Source organism: Sciurus carolinensis, chromosome 4, assembly GCF_902686445.1.
Source record: "Sciurus carolinensis chromosome 4, mSciCar1.2, whole genome shotgun sequence".
NCBI classification, from domain to species: Eukaryota; Metazoa; Chordata; class Mammalia; order Rodentia; family Sciuridae; genus Sciurus; species Sciurus carolinensis.
The window spans coordinates 73,364,528-73,384,441 of NC_062216.1; the positions used below are offsets into that span (position 1 = coordinate 73,364,528).

The following is a 19,914-nucleotide window of genomic DNA, read 5'->3' on the forward strand; positions in this document are numbered from 1 at the left end:
TATTATTCAAAAATCGGAGATTTTGGTAAAGAGGTAAATAGCAGAAAAGAAGTAACTTGGTTGTGACTCTGTGAGTGAAAAAGGTGACAATTGTATTTTGAAGAGGGAAAGAGAGGAACTTATAAAGAAGTTGTGAGGAATTGAAACAACATGGAGAAGCAGATAGGTAGCCCAGAGAAAAGTACCAAGTAATTTAAAACTTCAACTCCTGCTGCAAGCATAAGGTAATTTAAAACTTCAACTACAGCTGCAAGCATAAGATAAGCTGGAGAGTGCAGCCTGCATGAATGGTGTCAGAAGACCAGCAAACTTACCTGTGGGAGAAACAACTACAAGCTGTAGATCAAATCTGGGAAACTGTTCTGAGAGGGGTACTCTTGTACACAAGCAAGTTTTAGAGTACTATACTATTCACATTACTCTCCAAGCTCCCTGGGTACTATAACCCAGAGCTATCTTAAGTGGCCATTGTTAGGGACTAACCTGCTCTTAGGTTTAGACAATATGGAGTAATCACAACTTTAGGTCCCTGGGCCACCCTGCCACAGTGATTAGGTGGAAGTTAGTGTTCTACAGTTTTAGATAGGAAGAGTGCCTGACACAAACATGCTGAGTGCATTGAAATGAAAGGGAGTGATGGAGATCTCATTGGTAAGTGGTCCCATCCTCTGTGAAGAAAAGCAATTCCAGTTGCAAATGGTTGCACATAGGGACAATGTCCAAGAGCTCAGACAACGTCTGACAAAAAACAGCATTCCATGTTGCCTCTCCAGGTTGGAACTCAGAGATTTGATTGCTTACATCACTTTCCACAGGCTTTTCAGGGATTCACCATGGCTAGGACATTTGGCATACCCCAATGGACACCTGCTAGAGGCCTCTAGAGCAAGTGTGTGCCCACTGTTGGGTCTGCAAACCACTGAAGGAAGAGCTTACTTAACTTTTGACATGCCTCCAGGTTTCCAGACACAACTCCTGTAGGGATATTATGGCCTGTTTTCTCAACATTCCCTTAACCTCCTTGTCAGAAAATGAGGAGCACAGTATAGCCAACATATTGCCCCCAATCCTACCATGTTTGGTGGGAAGAGAGAGGAACTGCAACTGGTTTCATTTGCAACTTACTAACCCCCATATATCTGGTGGATTCAAATGTTAGATGACCTGGAAAGGGTGTCTCCAATGCAAATACTTTGACTGGAAAAGTTTTTGACACAGATTTTTCATTTTTCTTTATTATATTTTTCTTACTATTATTTAATTTGTTTTTTAACTCTTAAAAGGATTTTTCTCTTCTTTCTTCTCTCTCTCTCTCTCTCTCTCTCTCTCTCTCTCTCTCTCTCTCTCATCTCTATCTGTCTGTTGTACTGGTGATTGAACCCAGAAACAATTTACCTCTGAGCCATATCCCACTGGATTTCTATTTTATTTATTAATTTTTTTGAGACAGGGTTTAACTTAGTTGCACAGGGCCTCACTATGTTGCTGAGGCTGATATTGAATTCGTAATCCTCCTGCCTTAGCATCCATAGACCCTAGGATTTTTCCCTTTAAAAAAAACAAAACAAAACAATTTCCTTCCTTTTTTTTAATTCCCTTTCTTCCTTTTCTTTTATTTTCCATTGTCAATATTCTTTATGGAATTAATTTTCCTTTTACTAAATTTTGACTTTCTTGTTCATCCTATATTTGTTCTTCCCTTTATCTATTGTCACTGCTGTTTTAGTTGTTGTTGAGTACAACTGGTTATTCCTGTATTTCTATAGCTGGTTTGTTTATTTAATTATTTATTTGGTGCTTGGAATTGAACCCAGGGGAACTTAAACACTGAACCACATCCCCAAGACGTTTGTTTGTATTTTATTGAGAGACAGGGCCTTACTAAGTTACTGAGGCTGGCTTTGAACTCACAATGGTCCTGCCTCAGCCTCCTGAGCTGCTGGAATTATAGGTGTGCCCCACTGTGACTGGCTGGTTTATTTTTATGTTGTACTTACTGCTATTGTTTTCTTCTTTCTGAGTTACGCTGGTGGTCAAATGAAGATTTTTGAACATGTTGGATGGTGCTTTGCCACTAAGCTATAACTCCAGTCAATCTACAGACATTGCACCTTACTGAAGCCATCACCCATTCCTGCTGAAGTATTTGTGGATATTTCAACTTAATAAATAGGGAAGGAAGAAATTCACAGCTGACAAGCCAGCTACAAGTAGACATAACTCCTGCTCCTGGACAATCTCCAGCTTAAGAACACCAGAGAGAAATAATTAAAATGTGGAAAAAGTGCCCCAAAGGACCTCAGCATAGGTTGCCACCATATCCCTTCAGACCAAACACTAAAACAATAATGGGAAAATAACCACAGAGAGAATGCCCTACATACTGTGCTGCCTATGACAATATGCCTGAAATACCAGAAGGACCCCATTTGAATGAGAACTGCAGAGAACGATGTCATGTGCTCTGACACAACACCTGGAGTTTGAAAACCCATTATCACTAGCCAAAGAAGGCAAAGAGAAACATCCTACAATGTCCATTTGGAATTAATCTCAACATACAGGACACCTACATCCCAAGGCACATCATCAAGAGAAGGCTGCTTGCTAAGAAGACCCTCACATTACAGATTTCTAAGCAGAATCACCAAAGGCCAGGAGGGCAGGAGTGATGTACACACAATCTTGAAAGAAAACAGCTGCCACCTACATGACCATGTTCAGAGAAGTTGTCCTTCAGAAACAAAGGAAAATAGGTCCTTTGAAGATAAGCATCAGTTAAAGGAATTTTGTACCACTGAACCTGCATTATAGAAGATAATCCCACACACAAAGTAAGGCAAGAAAACCTGGCAATGAGAGCATAGGAAAGAATAAATCTCACTAGAAGGGCAGATAAGTGTATGGTGGCGTTAAAATACCAGTGAGGAGAGATCAGGGAATTTTTAAAGTGACATGTTATGGAGATGGCAAGATCACATGTGAGAGAAGAGCACTAGAATATGGGGCCAGTGTGGAGGGTCCATCAGGGAACGGATCACAAATTCAAAGACACAAGCAGGATAACTTTATACTATAACAGGATTTGGTACCTGTCCAAGATTCAGCAGTCCTTGCCTAGTCTAGTAGAGTCAGGGAAGAGTTGGGTAGTGTGGAAGAGTTGCATAGTTGACTCAAACATTCTTGTATTTGACAGATGAAGATGAGACCAGGGAGTTGAGTGTAGTTGAGGGGGGAGGATTATAATGAGGAACCATGTTGTCTAATCAGGGTACGAAGAACATGTGCAATCATGAGGAGAGTGGAAAACTGAAAAACTGATAAGGTAAAACATTTGGAATGTGCATAAGGATGAAATATCTGGAAAAGGAGCATAAAGACTATGCACCATAGCTGGACTTGGTGGCTGAGAGGCTGAGGCAGGAGGATCACCAGTTCAAAGCCAGCCTCAGCAAAAGTGAGAGCTAAGCAACTCAATGAGACCCTGTTTTTAAATAAAATACAAAATAGGACTGGGGATATGGCTCAGTGTTCAAGTACCCCTGAGGTCAATCGCCAGTACTTAAAACAAACAAACAAACAAACAAAAAACAAAACAAAAGAATATGTGCCATAAGGAGAAGAACAGGTGACAGATAGAGGAGAGAACAATACGATCAAGATCTCAAGTTTGACAGTGATGGTCAACAGTGTGGCCATACACAGAGTCGGGGTGTGAAGGGAATGCTTGAAAGGGAGAACGTCAGGACTGGAGAGGCCAGGATGTTGTCTCAGTTGTGTTCAAGGATGCTGGCAGCACCAGGAACAGGAGACAGAGGAGCCTGGTGAGACTGTTCCAGCAACTTTCCTGGATGAGGGGTAGTGAACAGGCTGAGAAATGACACCAACAAAAGTGTTGGCTGATGCTGCCTTATGGGGCAAACTTCAAATAGCTGCACATGGAGAAAAAAAAAGAAAATAAATTTTTGAAAATGACAAAGGAAAACAGAAATATTCATATTCTAAGAGTAGGATGGATAATCATAATCTTATTGTAATAATTGGCCTAAAAAAAACATCTTGAAAGGGAAACACAGAGCCTCCAAATGATAAGGAAATCATTGTTTTCAGAGGACAGCCACTTTACTTTTTTGTTAGAACATGAAACTTAAGAGGACCTTACAGGTTTTAAGAAGAAGATGATAGGCTCCAGTTTCCAACAGGCCCCATGGAATGTTTCCTGGGAGAAGGATGAAGTGGGCATATTAGTTTGCAGTAGGACATGAATAAAGGCTCAGAGGAGGTAGGATCAACCAAGATGACTGGGACTGTGAGAAGATGAATTCAAGAAGAAAATAATGGGAGTCCAGGCCCCTCATCTCAGCAATTCCCCATGTGTGCAGAGGAGAAGATGAACACACAGCTTTTCAGCAGGATTGTTATTGGGGTCATGACTTGGGGAGGCCTTGAGTTCTCCTTACCATCCAGGTAATTGTGCATCTCTCTTCCACCCTCCTGCTCTGCTCATGATGGGATTTTATCAGTACTTCAAGGCCACCATGCTGCTCCAACCTCATTTTTTACACTAACCAAATAAATGTTCTAATTACTTCCTTCATTGGAACCCTACTCCTCTCTGAAGAGCCTAATCTCAAAGTATATATGATTTCTCTTTCTCTCCAAGCACACATTTCCACAGTACCTTCCACTTCTTTGTGACACTTAAATTTATACCCCGTGTGTGTTGTCAGGTTGGCGTGTACACTACATGAAGGTAGGGTTAATATTTCCTTTTCGTCTCTGTCCTGCTTCCTAGAATTAAGTTTCTACTTATACGTCACTGGATTATTTACCAACCTCAAATGGGCCTGAGAGGTTGTCTGACTATTGTAGATGGATTTCATAGTAAACAGCCCACTAGTATTGGGTTCCCCAATTTGCCTCTCACTCACTTGCAGGTGCTTACTCCTAACCTCAGTCTCCTCATCTGAAATAAATGATCACCATAATACCAACAGTTGATTGTGAAGATCAAGCTACATTACCTGTGAGTGCGTGTGTGTGTGTGTGTGTGTGTGTGTGTGTGCATGAAAACACAGTGACAGCACACAGGAAGCAATATGTATAACTGAGATCCAATCATTCACCCTCTCACTAAGGAAATATAGGTTAATTACTGTAAACTAAGACTGCACTGGTCAAGTGCTTAGAAAGTTTATCAGAGTTCATGTTCCTGTATGCTCAGTTCAGGTTCCCTTGTACTTTTCATGTAAATCATCACAAGTTTCCTTATCCTACCTTTGAAACACTGTTGGAAGAGGTGGATCAAGGAATCTCAATCCAGTATTTCTTTTGCAGACTCACTTCTACTAATCCATTCTATATGAAGACATAAAATTTCCTAACAACAACCTACAAGAATATGACAGAGACATAGAACAACACAGTAGGTCACCTGCACATGTAATATGAGCTTCCTTGTTTGAAGAGCAAGATCTTTGTTTCCATGGGTCTGAAGGACACTGCCAGAGAGAGGCATCCATTCTCCGACAGCGGATTCCATCTACCCAGTGGGGTCTAGAACCTTCCCTTGGAGGAACCAAGAAGTTCAGAGTCCCACTGTCCCCACAGCCAAGTTGTCTACAGATCAAGGACAAGGTCATGGCTTCCATGGGGCTGTGGCAGACACTGCCCCAGGTGTTGTTGTAGAAAACCTCCAGCCACCCAGTGCACTTCTGCTCCTCACTCACCATCCTGAGGGCCAGGAACTCTGAAATTGAAGGAGGAAAACAACACAGTGAGCATTCAACTCTTATGACTGTTTTTCCTTTATTCCTAATAGTGTGTGCTCATTGCTGACTATCCTGAGGAAGTGCTCACTAGGGTGAAGACTGGATGTTTTTTCCCTTTAACAGGTTTTGCTAACTTGTACCTCTCCTGTTTCTATACAAGGTGATAGTAGTAAATGAACAGGCAGGAACACTCATCTGGGAGCTCTGCAGGAAAAGAACTCTGTGTCTATTATCTGACTAAACATTTGAGAGTCTTTGAAAAACGAGGTGGACAATGATATGGCAGAATAGTGGAGATCCAAATATGTCCATTTCCTTATCCTGGGAGTCTGTGAATATGTTACCTCATATAGCAAAGGGGAAAGGAAAGGCTCCTGAGGTTTTCAAGATGTCAGAATAGAGGAGGTTGTTTTCCTGGCTGCTTCATGGGGTGAAACCAAGAAGGCAGAAAGGCAGCTTCTCAGCAAGGTGGGTGAATGGAAAAAAAAAAAAGGTGTGGCTTTACTGGGTGTTAATACTGGACATTCAAAGGAAACTGGGGACTCATGACTTTGGATATAATAAAATAAGGAGGAAACCCCAAGCACTGCAGCTCCTGCTATAGATGGAGGGACCAGCCAGAACAATCCCTCCACAAGAAAGTGGAAGCAGAAGGGAGTAAAGGAGCCCGCATTTTTAGGAGGTCTGAAGCATAGCTGGGTACAAAGAGTTTAGAGAGCAAAGACACGGACTAAATTGAAAGGTGCATGCACAATATCCTTGGGTGGACAAGAAACCCCTCTTTCTCCCAGCTGTATGCAGGGGACAGAGGATGGATGGAATCATTTTGCAGTTGAGGCAGGGGGGCCAGCAACTGTGAAGGCTGATTACTGTCAAACCCAAGTTTGGCCTGGTAAAGTCACACAGCTTGACATAGAGTGTGCCAAGCGACTAGGAGAAAATGAAATGTGGAGAGGGGTTTACACAGGGGACTTGTGGTCATGGAAATCCATATGGCTCTCTCCTTGCCTCCAATCTGGCTGCTTGCAGGACAAATTGAGAAGTCAGGAATTTGAAAGGGCTTGTGGTGGGAGAGATTGATTTTGGAGACCCAACTGAGATCAGGAGATGTGGGGTTCGCAGGTGATGTAATGGACTAAGAGTTGGTTCCTCCAGCACATGAGTAGAACCCAGGGGAGATCCTTGGGGTATAGTCTTTCAGTTGTGAACTGGCAATTATTGGGGCCTGGAGGTGCACTGATTTAAAATCTCCAGACCAATCGGGAATCATTGAAGAACCTGGACAGTACTTAAGCCTAAACCCTGTCCGCAGGAGTTCTGCCTCTGGTATGACCTCTGTCATTCTAACAAGCCCACCATGAGGTTGGAGCAAGCACCATGCTCCAGACAACCTGATATAAAACTACTGAGAAAGGAAGCTGAGAATCTTTTGAACTCCAATGGAAATAATTCTTTAACTTTCCATCAAGATCCTTTTATTTCTTTTCTTTTCTCTGTCTAATTGTGACTGTAATGTTTCTTTGACATTTACACATATTCACATTTGTTTTCTTTTCTCATTTCTAGCATTTTCAATGATGGTAATTTTTCATTGATCAGCTTTTTGAGAACTAGGATGTTTGATTAGTATATTTCAGTTTTGTTTTTTATTTTTTATTTTTTTAAATTAAAATATTTACTTTAAATATATTATTCCCCTCACTTATCTGTTTCCTTTGAGTTTCTTTCACTCTTTTTTTCTGCAAACAGCCAGTCTCTGCTGTTGTCTTTTTCACTGTCCCTTTAATTTTTTACTCCTAAGTTTTGTCCTCCTCCTTCATAAGCATCACATCTTACATCACTTCTGTTCTCTCCATGTCCACCATTTAAAATATAAACCATATTTCAAATTTAGTGTTTGTATTGTAGGCAGTAACTGATCATATCCTTTCTGTTAATTATGTCAACATCATAGATATCATAGCAGAAACTATTTGGTTAAATGATGTATATCATTTGCATTGGTTGTTTTTATTTGTCTCCCCCTAAATAGTGAGGTACTGGAAATCTTTAGGGGCTATAAGTCCACAGGGTAGAATCTCTACTGCCTCAGATCTACACTGCTTGATGGGTAAATACACAGCCAACATGAAAAAACAGTGGAAAAATCACCCATGTAAACCAAGATACTCCAATAACAGAATCCACCAACATCACGGTGGAAGAAATGTCAGGGAAGGAGTTTAGAATGTACATAATCAAACTGATCTGCAAGGAGTAACATTGATCCAATGATCTTCCATTCTTTACCTCCCCCCACATCTTGAATGTTAGCATCCTCATATCAGAGAAAACATTTGACCTTTGATTTTTTGGGGATTGGCTTATTTTGCTTAGCACAATGGTCTCCAGATCCATTTTCTGGCAAATGTCGTAAAGTCATTATTTTTATGACTGAGCAATATTCCATTGTGTATATATACACCACATTTTCTTTATCCATTCATCTGTTAAAGGGCAACAAGTTCGGTTCCATAGCTTAACTATTGTGAATTGAGCTGCTATATACATTGACATGGGGCTATATCACTGTAGTAGGCAGATTTTAAGTCCTTTAGGTATATACTGAGCAGTGGGATAAGTGGGTGATATGGTGGTTCCATTTCAAGTTTTCTGAGGAATCTCCATACTGCTTTTGAAAGTGGTTGCACTGATTATCAGTCTTCTCAACTAGGTATGAATGTACCCTTTCCCCATATCCTTAACAACATTTATAGTTACTTGTGTTCTTGATTGTTGCCATTCTGACTGGAGTGAGATGAACTCTCAGTGTAGTTTTAAATTTCCTTTCTCCAACTGCTAAAGATTTTGAACATTTTATCATATATTTGTTGCCCATTTGTTTTCTTCTCTGAAGTATTTGCCCAATTCTTTGGCCATTTTTGATTGGGTTATTTTTTGTTTTACTGGTGTTAATGTTTTGGAGTTTCTTATATCTCCTGGAGATTAATGCTCTACCTCAGGTGTAGGTGGCAAGGATTTTCTCCCATTCTGTAGGCACTCTCTTCTTGCTCTTGATGGTTTCCTTTGCTGTGAAAAAGCTTTTTAGTTTGATTCTATCCCATTCATCAATTCTTGATTTTAGTCCTTGCACTTTAGTGGTCTTGTAGAGGAAGAAGGTTCCTAAGCCAACAGGATGGAGTGTTGAACCTATCTTTTATTCCAGTAGATGTAGGATTTTTGTTCTATTTCCTAGGTCCTTGATCCACTGCATTTTATGCAGGGCAAGGGTTAGGGGTTAAATTTCATTCTGCTACATATGGATTTTCAATTTTCCCAGCAACATTTGTTGAAAATGTGTACTTTTCTCTAATGTATGTTTATAGAGCCTTTGCCTAGTGTGAGATAACTATATTTATATGAGTTTGTGTCTTTGTCTTCTATTCTGTGCCATTGGTCTTTATGTCTATCTTGGTATCATTATCTTGCTTTTTTTGTTACTGTAGCTCTGTAGTATAATTTAAGGTCTAGGTCTTAAAACTGTAATACTTCCAGTTTTATTTTTCTCACTAAGAATTGAAAAGTACACAACTCTCTCTGGCCTTGATCAGAGGGAGATGTGACTATGGAAGAATGGTCAGAGAATTGAAATAACATTGGTTTGAAGAAGGAAGGGACCATGAGACAAGAAATTCAGGCAACTTCTAGAAGCTGAAAAGCCAAGGAAATGAGTCTTCCCAGAGCCTCAGCTGGATGCAGTCTATTGACACCTGGTTTATGAGCCAGTCAGATCACAGTGAGATTTCTAACCTATGCTATAAGAGGATAAATTTGTGTTGATTTGTGTTACTTGCTCTATAGTAATTTGTTATAGCAGAAATAGGAAACATTTGGGGTCTACTCTTGTCCACAGAGGTAAGTAAAGGTAACTGCTACCTTAAATGAACCCTGTAGAGAATGTTTGTGTCACAAAATAGGGCCGAGAAGGAAGGAGCAGAAGCACACCTGCTGCAGCAGGAAATGGAAGCACCTCATCTTCTCTTCTGCTGGAGGGACAGGTTCTGTGGGGGGGCCTCCTCCCACTTCTGTCTGTAACCTGACCCTGCCATAGGGTTCAGACACCATCCTGCAGAACCTCCCATGCTCTCCCAACCTGTGCACAGTGTGCACCACAGACCTGAGCAGATGACCCCAGCGTCCTCCTTGTGCCTACAGTTGTGCTGCCCCCAGCCCTGGGAAGGGCACTGCCACACATGAGTCTCCTCTCCTGTGCAGTTCAGCTCATTCAGCCAGATGGGCCCTGACCCCTCTCCAAAGTGAGCAGAGATGGTGGCCTCCAGGGCCACTCCACAGCCCAGCTGTCTGCACACCACGTGGGCGTCACTCAGGTCCCAGTTGTCATCACAGATGGAGCCCCAGGAGCCTTGCTGCAGGATCTCCACTCTCCCTGAACAGCGACCACCACCATCCACCAGGCGGAGCTCTCTGCTGTCTGGGGAGAGACAGGGTCATGTCAGTGGGCGTTTACACAGGGAAGGAGAAGGGTCTTGTACTGGGTCCTTGCTCACCTGAGCAGGTGGCAGTGTATCCCTCTGAGGCTGCAGATCCTGCTGGGTCAGACCAGGAGTCGTTGCACTGGGGCAGCAGCTGGGTCTGGTTTCCTACAGAAGGGGTTAGAGAGCAGGGAACTCAAATAAAGTACATCACCATCTAGTGATGGCATCTGAAAGCTGTCGGATATGAGCAGTAATTTCCTATCTCCAGAGCTGATCTTCTAATAAAGATTTCTGCTTCTGACTCTGACAGAATTTTCTGTTTTAAGTCCAGAACCAGGAGTGACTTTAGGAAAGTGAGAATATATCAGTGCTGCTTGAGAGAACTGTGCTGCAAGATTCTTGGAGTAAAGTTCAGAGAAAATTAAAAACTGTTATCAGTTTTGTTCCCCTGGAGGCATTACTCATTGAGAGGAAGAAGGTGAGACTCTGAAAATCTCAGTATATTTTTCAAAAAGAAAGAATTCTTTTTAAGCAACCAGAAAACTTGTTTCATATTGTATGAAAAAAAAGAAATTTTGTCCTAGGTATCAGTGTCCAGTTTCTCAAAACTTCAAATTGTTTTTGTATAAGGTGATATGTCCTGAATACAGTGCATGAAAGAGGCAAAAAAAAGTACTTTCTGAAGTTTTTGTATGATTTTTCATATTCAGTGTCTATTGATAAAAAATACCACATTAAATAGAACTTAGATAGATAGCAAAGAGGAAAAAGGAGAAAAAAGGGAAATATTTTCACATAATTAATATTGATGTTTCCTCACATGTAATTTAAATAATTGTGATATAATGTTGTATTAAATGACATGATGTGTGTCTTGGTAGAGAACTGATAACAAAATCCAATAAAAATTTGAGAGTTACAAAGCAAATAGTCAAAATAAGTTCTCAGGGGATGAGCCTACCAACACATTTGATTAGCACAAAATAAAAATAATAAGTGGAAAACATGGGAAAATTCATAGTAAAGCACAGAAATATAAAAGGATAGATAATATAAATATGTACCTAAGAGACATGGTGAGAGAATCTAACATTCCTATATACTTTATCCCTTTTAGGTATTTAAGGTCACAATTGGTAGTCCTATAGCATAAATTAGAAAATACATATAGTGGGATAATTAATACATGTGCAGTGTTTTAAACTATCCACAGAATCTGTGACACTCTTTCCATTGACCTGCAGAGTTCATTACTTCTTCCCTTGAATCTCAGCTGATGGTGGAGTGTTGTCTGTAAGCAACAGAATGTGGTGAAGCCAACATGGCTTGACTAACCAACCTAGCCAAGAAAGTCATGCCTTTTTCCTTTGACATATTTGGACATTTGCTTTACTCTGTAGAGACCATCATGTGGGAGAGTACATTTGTGGGTGTTTCTGTCAGCAACCCCAGGTGATCTTCAAGCTGCCAGTCATGTTAATGTACTATACTAGAATTGCATCTTGATCAAGTATTCAAGTGACCTCAGCTCCAGGTGACATCTAAGTGTAACTTCATGAGAGACTCCAAGAGGCAATTGCCAAGAGCCCTTCCCAATTTATGAGTCAGAAAATATGAGAAAAATGAAATGCATTTTTTATTAAAAAATTTTGAGGGAAAATGTATTATGCAGCAATAGCATCCAGGGCAAATACACATATAGTAATTCTACATTCCCATGATTATTGTGGCACTATTTAGAAAAGTAATGGTATGGAACCAACCCAGGTGCCCACTGAAAGAATTAAGAAGTAAAAGGTGTTATAGACCTAGGCATAAATAAGAATGAAGTCCTATCATTGGTAGCAAAATGGATGGAAATTTAGAATGTACATAGTGAAACTGATCTGGAAACTAAAGGATGGTATGATCAGTGAAATCAGAGAGAAAATATAAGAACTGAATGATCACTTCAACAAAGTGATGGTGATTCTGAAAAATAAGCAAAAAAAAAAAAAAAAAAAAAAAAAAAAAAAACAGAAAAGCAGAAACCCTCAAAATGAACCAAATTAAAAATTCAGTTGAAAGCATCACCGTCAGACTAGATCACTTGAAGAAAGAGTTTCAGGAAAAGAAGACAAAATATATAATCTTGAAAACAAAATTGACCATGGAGAAATTATGTTAAGAGATCATGAACAGAACTTCTAAGACCTTCCAAGTATTCTTGGAAGATAACCTGGGATAACCTGAGAATGCTAAATATAGATTTATTGGGATAGATAAAGGCTCAGAGATACAAATAAAAAAATGCACAATCTTTTTAATTACATAATATCAAAAATTTCCCAAACCTAAAGATTGAAATGAAAAATCAAATATAGGAGGCTTCCAGGACCCCCAAATATACAAAATTACTACTGACCCACACCAAGGGACATTATTATGAAAATGCCTAACATACAGAATAAGGATAGAATTTTTGAAAGAGACAGAGAAAAATGTCAGATTCTGTTTAGAGGGAAACCAATTCAGTTCTCAGCTGATCTCTCAACCCAGACCAAAGCTAGGAGGTCTTGGAATAATATATACCAGGCTTTGAAAGAAAATGGATGCCAGTCAAGGATACTCTGCCCAGCAAAACTAAGCTCCAGATTTAATGATGACATAAACATCCTCCATGATAAACAAAAGTTAAAAGAATTCACAACTAGAAAGCCTGCAACACAAAATATTCCTGATAAGATAGTTCAAGAATAAAATGTGGAAAATAAAAGACAAAACCAGCAAAGAGAGGAACTACACTAAAATAACAGTGAATCAGTGGGGAAAGTAATTCAAATTAAAAGCCAGAAATAAATAAAAATGACAGGGAATCAAAGTCATATCCCAAAAATAACATTGAATGTAAATTACCTAAATTCATCAATCTAAAGACATAGACTGGCATATTGGATTAAAAAATGAGACCCAACAATATACCATCTGCAAGAGACTAACCTAACAGGCAAAGACATCCACATGCTGAAGGTGAAAGGATGGGAAGAAACATATCACTCACATGGATCACATGAACAAGCAGGGGTTTCTATCTTCATATCAGATAAAGTGGCTTTCAAACCAAAGTTAATCAGAAGGGACAAAGAAGGGAATTTCATATTGCTTAAGGCAATTATACATCAACAGGACATAACAATCAGAAATGTTTATGCCCCAAACAATGGACCATCTAAGTACATCTAACAAACCCTTCTCAATTTCAAGAATCCATAGACCACAACACAATAATGCTGGATGACTTTAACACACCTCTTTTAACACTGGATAGATCCTGAAAACAAAAACTAAATAAAGAAGAATTATGAGTTTTTTTTTTTTTTTTTTTTAAGAACACATTTTTAAATGAAATTTTTTTTGTAGTTACTGTATATGTACTAAGAAAGATATAACTTAGGGTTTGTTTGTGTTGGTTTTTTGTTCTATTTTGTTTTTGGAATGGTTTTTTAATTTTTCTAACTTTACCAAAGTTTGCAGCTTATACCTCAACAGACCAGGGATGTTTTCAATCAGAACTGCAGACAGACTGGAGCAAGACTTTTTAAAAGGGCTTTTTTTCCTTGCTAGAGTGTTAACATATTAGGGAAGAAGCAATGAAATTGTGTGTAGGCTTTTTCTAAAGTTAAATATTTGTCCAGACTGTAGATTCTCTGAATAAACGTTCTTCACAGAAAAAAAAAAGATATAAAACTAAAAAATGCCATTAATAATTTAGACTGAATGTATATATTATATATATATAATATTTCATCCATCAAACCCTAAATAAAATTTCTTCTCAGCAGTGCATAGATCCTTCTCTAAAATAGATAAAATAGATCATCTCTCAGGCCACAAACAACTCTTTGCAAATGCTAGAGAGAGAGAGAGAGAGAGAGAGAGAGAGAGAGAGAGAGAGAGAGAGAATGCCTTACATTCTATCTGATGAAAATGGAATAAAATTAGAAATCAACAGCATATAAAAAATAGAAGCAATTCTAACACCCGAAGACTAAATAATAGGCTATCAAATGATGAATGGATAGCAGAAAAAAAATCAGGAATGAAATAAGAAAGTATTTAGTGGTAAATGAGAATAGTTATACAACACATCAAATCTCTGGGGCACTATGTGGGCAGTGTCAAGAGGAAAGTTCATTGCACTGAACTAATTCACTAAAAGATTAGAAGTCAGAAAATAAATAACCTGACATTCCATCTCAAAGCCCTTGGAAAAGAAGAGTAAATCAAAACCAAAAGCAGTAGAAGACAGGAAATAATCCAATCAGAGCTGAAATCAATGAAATTGAAGCAAAAAGAGAAAAAATAATCCCCAAAAATGATGAAACAAAAAGTTGGTTCTTTGACAAAATAATGTTGATAAATCCTGAGCCACGCTAACAAAGAAAAAGACCGAGAAATCTCAAATTATTAAAATTCACAATGAAAAAGGAAATATCACAATGGATACTACTGAAATACAGACAATAATCTGAAACTATTATGAAAATCTATGTTCTAAAACAGAGAAAATCTTGAGACATCATAACTGAGTGACTCCGCCTGACCCCTGCACCTAGATAGGTGTCATCACTGGTTGGTTGCAGTCATGGAGAGAGCTGGGGGGTGAGCTAGGCTGCCTGCATCACGGAAGTAAGCAGCGGGCAGATAACCCGCTCAGCCAGCAGGCCAAGGACAGAGGTCATAACTGCGCGACCCCACCTGACCCCTGCACCTAGGTCGGTGACTGCTGACTGATGTAATCCTGCAGTATATATATAATCAGAAAAATGAGAGATTACACTCTATTTTTGTATGATCTATCAAAATACATAAATACATTCTACTCTCCTGTACAACTAATTAGAAAAAACAAAAAGTAAAAAAAGATTTGAGGAAACTTTGCAGAATGCATTTGGGTGTTCCTTATCTTACTCTGTTTTTCTCTATGGTTAAACTATACAGGTAATAATAAACCCATAGCCTGTGTCAGTCAAAAACTTTTCCTCTGAAAAACCCCTGAAGGACCTGAAAGATGTATGATTATTGAGAAGAATCATATTTCACCACAGAATATCTCATTTTGGAAGTCAGTCCTCCACACCGTCTGCTCTCAGAAACATGTCACTCAATGAGCAAACCGAGTACCAGTCAGCCCTGACCTACCTTACCTGAGCACACCACAGAGGCTGTGTTTCCATGGGCACAGGCGGGAACACCCAGGGCAGTCACAGGACAATTCCACAAGAAGGACTCAGACCCCGAGCAGTGAAATTGGTCTCTCCAGATCTCTTCATGTCCTTCCACAAAGTATGCTCCTTTTGGGGTGGAGAGGGCGACCCCGCAGCCCAACTGACGGCAAACAACATTGGCATTGGCCATATTCCAGTGGGAGGCACAGAGTGTTCTCCAGCCTTCTGAGGTCTTCATCTCCACTTGACCTTCACACTGAGAGCTGCCATTTTTCATGAGCCGAACATCTGTATATCCTAGTAGAAGACAGGGTTTTAGCCATATCTCATATCTGCTTTCCTACAACAGTATATGCAGGTGGGTTAAAATATTGCTGTGAGACTCACCTGAGCAGACAATTTGCACAGCCCCACCATGTTGGCAGCTTCCACCAGGACAGGCCCTTCTGGGGCAGAACCAGAGCCCAGGCTCGTGTCCCTTACACTGGAACTTTTCAGCCCAGACCTCTTCACTATCCTCTCTGAAGGGCAGTTTGCCCAGGACAGATGCTGCCTTGCCACACCCCAGCTCTGCACAGATGACCTGGGCCGTGGGGAAGGTGAAGTTCACATCAGATACTGGAATCCACTCTCCTCCAGAATTCACTTCCACTTGCCCAGAGCAGGGTCCATGTCCTCCAACCAGATGCACAAATCCTAAGGGAGAAAAAAACCAAAAACTAACACAATGAGTATCTTGGGTTGGAATTGAGAGCTACATGTCACAGACAATACTGTGAAATCTTTTCTTTTTCTGGGTTTGGGGTGCGGGGAGTGGATTCAGCATTTGGTGTCATAAAGGGAATGCCATGAACAAGTGTCTGAAGACAAATTTAGAAGGAGGAATTTATAAGGTCTGTTCTGAATGGCTGCCTTAAGAAATGAATGTATATACAAACACACACCCACACATATACATATACACACGTGCATATGTGTGTGTTTAAGAAATGAATATATACATGTATGTAAATGTACATGTGTGTATATATTTTCTTCCAGCTTAGACATATTATCTGTTGTATTAAAACGGTATCCATGATTTTGTCTACAAATCTGTCCCTGTCAGTCTACCTCCCTTTTTGGTAGGATCTGTATTTATCCATTGTATGTGAACACAAGTGGAAAAACACTAGGCTTAATTTTTCACTATTTCATTACCCCAAACTTTCAGTTCACAGATAATAATTTCAACTAAGTTAACATTTGTTAAAAAATGAGAAACTCAATATATATAAAAACTAACACTTTATATTTATTTCTTATTGAGGGATGTAAAAAGAGCCCATGAAATAGTGTGAGACTGAGATGGAAAGTAGATTATTTTGACTAAAATAATCATGGTTCCTTACATTAAACTTCCCATTACAGAAGATAGAAAGACAATTTAGAAGAATGATCAGATGTTATCAAGAGATTTGAGCATGTTTATTTGCCTTTTTGTTTTGTTTTGAGAGATTATTATTCTGTCAGTAATAAAGAGTTTAAAGAAGCCATCAGACATCTATTGAAGCTGATCAGGAAGCCATTTCAGGTATGGGTTCGGACCTGTGACCAGACATCTGGTTATGGATATGGAATTGTAATATGATAGTAAGTTTATATAATGCAGAAGTTTAGCATGGACCCATTCTCAAGAGAATGTAATGTTCATTAATGTTTTCCAAGAAGACCATCAAAATGAAATAAACATCAAAAGCATTAGTCTACCTTATTAAAATTGTTACTTTAAGCCAGGTGCGATGGCTCACGCCTGTAATCCCAGTGCCTCGGGAGGCTAAAGCAGGAACATCTTGAGTTCAAAGCCAGCCTCAGCAATAGCAAGGCACTAAGCAATGCAGTGAGACACAGTCTTTAAATAAAATACAAAATAGGCTGTTGATGTGACTCAGTGGTTGAGTGTATCTGAATTCCATTCCCAAAAACTGCCACCACTCCAAAAAATTGCTATTTAAAAGCATTATCATTAGAATATTCCTGTTTTTCTCTGAAGCTGGTATTAACATGAAGTGTGGATTCCTGAACTGTGGATTTCCAAGTTGTTACTACACGGTTATTTTAATTTACATCGTAATAAAAAAGGAGTGATGACAAGATAACTCACTCAGAAAGTCACAATGAAAATACAAAAATTTCAAACTGAGTAAGTAATCTTTAGGATGTTATGACTATAAAGAGTGTGAGAGCAACAGGGTCATCATAAAAATCAGCCATCAATATTGCTGCCCATGGACAAGAACAATAATGACCAGTCACCAGAACAGAAACCCTGACTTAGGCTGTGCCTGTGGGTCAGCCAGGTCTCCTTCCCTGTGGACTCAGGTTTCCCCTCAGTTCTAGCTCCACACTAGGGGTCAACACCAGCACCACCAGTGAGGGCCACCAGTTGTGCCTCACTGATCATAGCTCTGGCTTCATTAGAGACACAAGCTTGTCTGCACTGGCCCTATTTCCTTTTTTCCCATTGTTTATGGTGGATTTCTAGCTCCCAAGAGTTAGAATGTCTCAGTTTAGATAAAATAACATTGCATCCAAGTTCTATCTGAGAGAATCCACTGGCATATCTGATTAGAGTCCCCTGAAATTTAAATATCATGAGGGTATGTTTGTCTTAGGCTTTAATATCCATCCTTCTTTATACCTAAGTTATGAAAGAATATATTCTCAGTTAAAAGTAAGGGGCCATGTTGAACTTATACTCAGTCTGCACAACCTACAGTCACAAAATCTCAGAGGTTTGAGTGTTGTGGTTGATTCATCTGGGCTTCTAGTGTATAGACACATGATTATCAATTATTTGTTGAGAGTAACTTTTCTTAAATCATGGGAAATGGAATATACCAAGGATTGGACATTATTTAAGAGGCTTAAAGTGGTAAAATTGACCTGAAATGTTTGTTTTTGTGCATCTCTCCCTCAGTTGTAAACAGCATTTGTATTGGATGCTTTTTCTTTGAGTTTTGGGGAATAATATGAAGTGAATCTACTACCTGAGGCTTTTATGAGACACAAAAATTTAATATAATATTCGATGTTAGGGCTTTTGGGATTCTCATAACAAATGGTTCTGCCCCATTTGTCTCTCTCACCTGTGAGGTTGTCAACTTCAGGTTAGATTTCTTTGTGTATGAGTTGTGCAAGTTCAACTCAGTCTCTGAACAATGACAGTAAACTGAATTTTTAAAACGGTGGTATATGTATATATGATGGATAAAATGATATGTTCAGTCATCAGTCTGAATAAATTACACACACACAAAATTAAGTAAAGGAAAACCACAAATTACAGAAACCAACTGAAATAGGTTTGATGCATGAAGCTAGCAGAAAAAATGAGCTTCTAGAGGGAGAGTGTGAGGAACAGGGACCTGATGCTTACAATTCATTCCCCACACAGCCACAGTCCTTCCCAATCCCTGCTTCTCTCCCTTTTCTTTTGCTCTTCAGTAAGACTTTCCTTACACAGCTGAGGGTGTAGACCCTGGCGTGCTGCTAGATTCACAAGAAGGTAAATTCAGGGCAAATATTGTAACTGACTGTACCTGTGTTATCAGTCCCCCACTATGAGCAGGGAGAGGGGAATAGCATGAATGAGTGCGTCAAGTAGACCCAGTGATGATCATGAGGACTGGCTGCCCAAAGGAAGAGATGCTTATATTTTAACAGTGTTAGAAGATTAGGGACAGGTTTTAAAAAATAAAACTAGATCTGTACTTCTACAGTGTAAATTTTGTACTGGTCAAATGTTTAGATGTCAAAGAGTCATAACACATTGAGAAAAAATATCTGCTCTTTAGAAAATATCAGAGTGGATTATAGAGAAGACCCATCCTAGGGCTTTTCTAGAAAACATAAATTTTTCAGTATGTCCTCTAACATGGTCCAACTTTTTCAAATTGACTAAAGTCCTTCAATCAAATGATAGAACATAAATCCTTTCATTGGTTTAGAATTTGGTAAGGAATTGTTATTACTGATGATTATTTTCTTAAAAACAGAATTTCCCTACCTCACAGCTGTGGAGGATGGAAGTGGGGACTGAGAGTGTCAGCAGGGTTGCCTCCTTCTCTCAAGACGGTAGGAGGGGATTCTTCCTCACCCTTACTTCTGCTGGTCATGACAGTCCTCGGTGTGCCTTGGCTCACAGAAGCATTGCTTTAGTTGAGCTTCTGTGTTCCCCTGTCCCTCTTCCCAGTGTCTGTCTCTGTCTCTACCCTCTTCTGAGGACACCAGTCAGCTTGGGTTAAGAGTATCAGTGAGAAGCTTTAGAAAATGACTGAAGAATTCAATGCAAACAGCAGGATGAAAATGCCCCACTTTCTTTCTGCTATAGCAACTGGCTCTCTTCAAAATATGTGATGCTTCAGTAAAGATTTTTGAATTTCCTTCTCTGAGACATAACACTTAGAGGACAGAGAAACA

The 19,914-nt window shown here is 39.4% G+C and overlaps 1 pseudogene; it reads right to left on the minus strand.

Moving 5' to 3' along the window:
* Window positions 1-3,770: 3,770 nt before the first annotated feature.
* Window positions 3,771-19,914, minus strand: part of LOC124982752 (antigen WC1.1-like) — a 99,006-nt pseudogene continuing 82,862 nt past the window's right edge.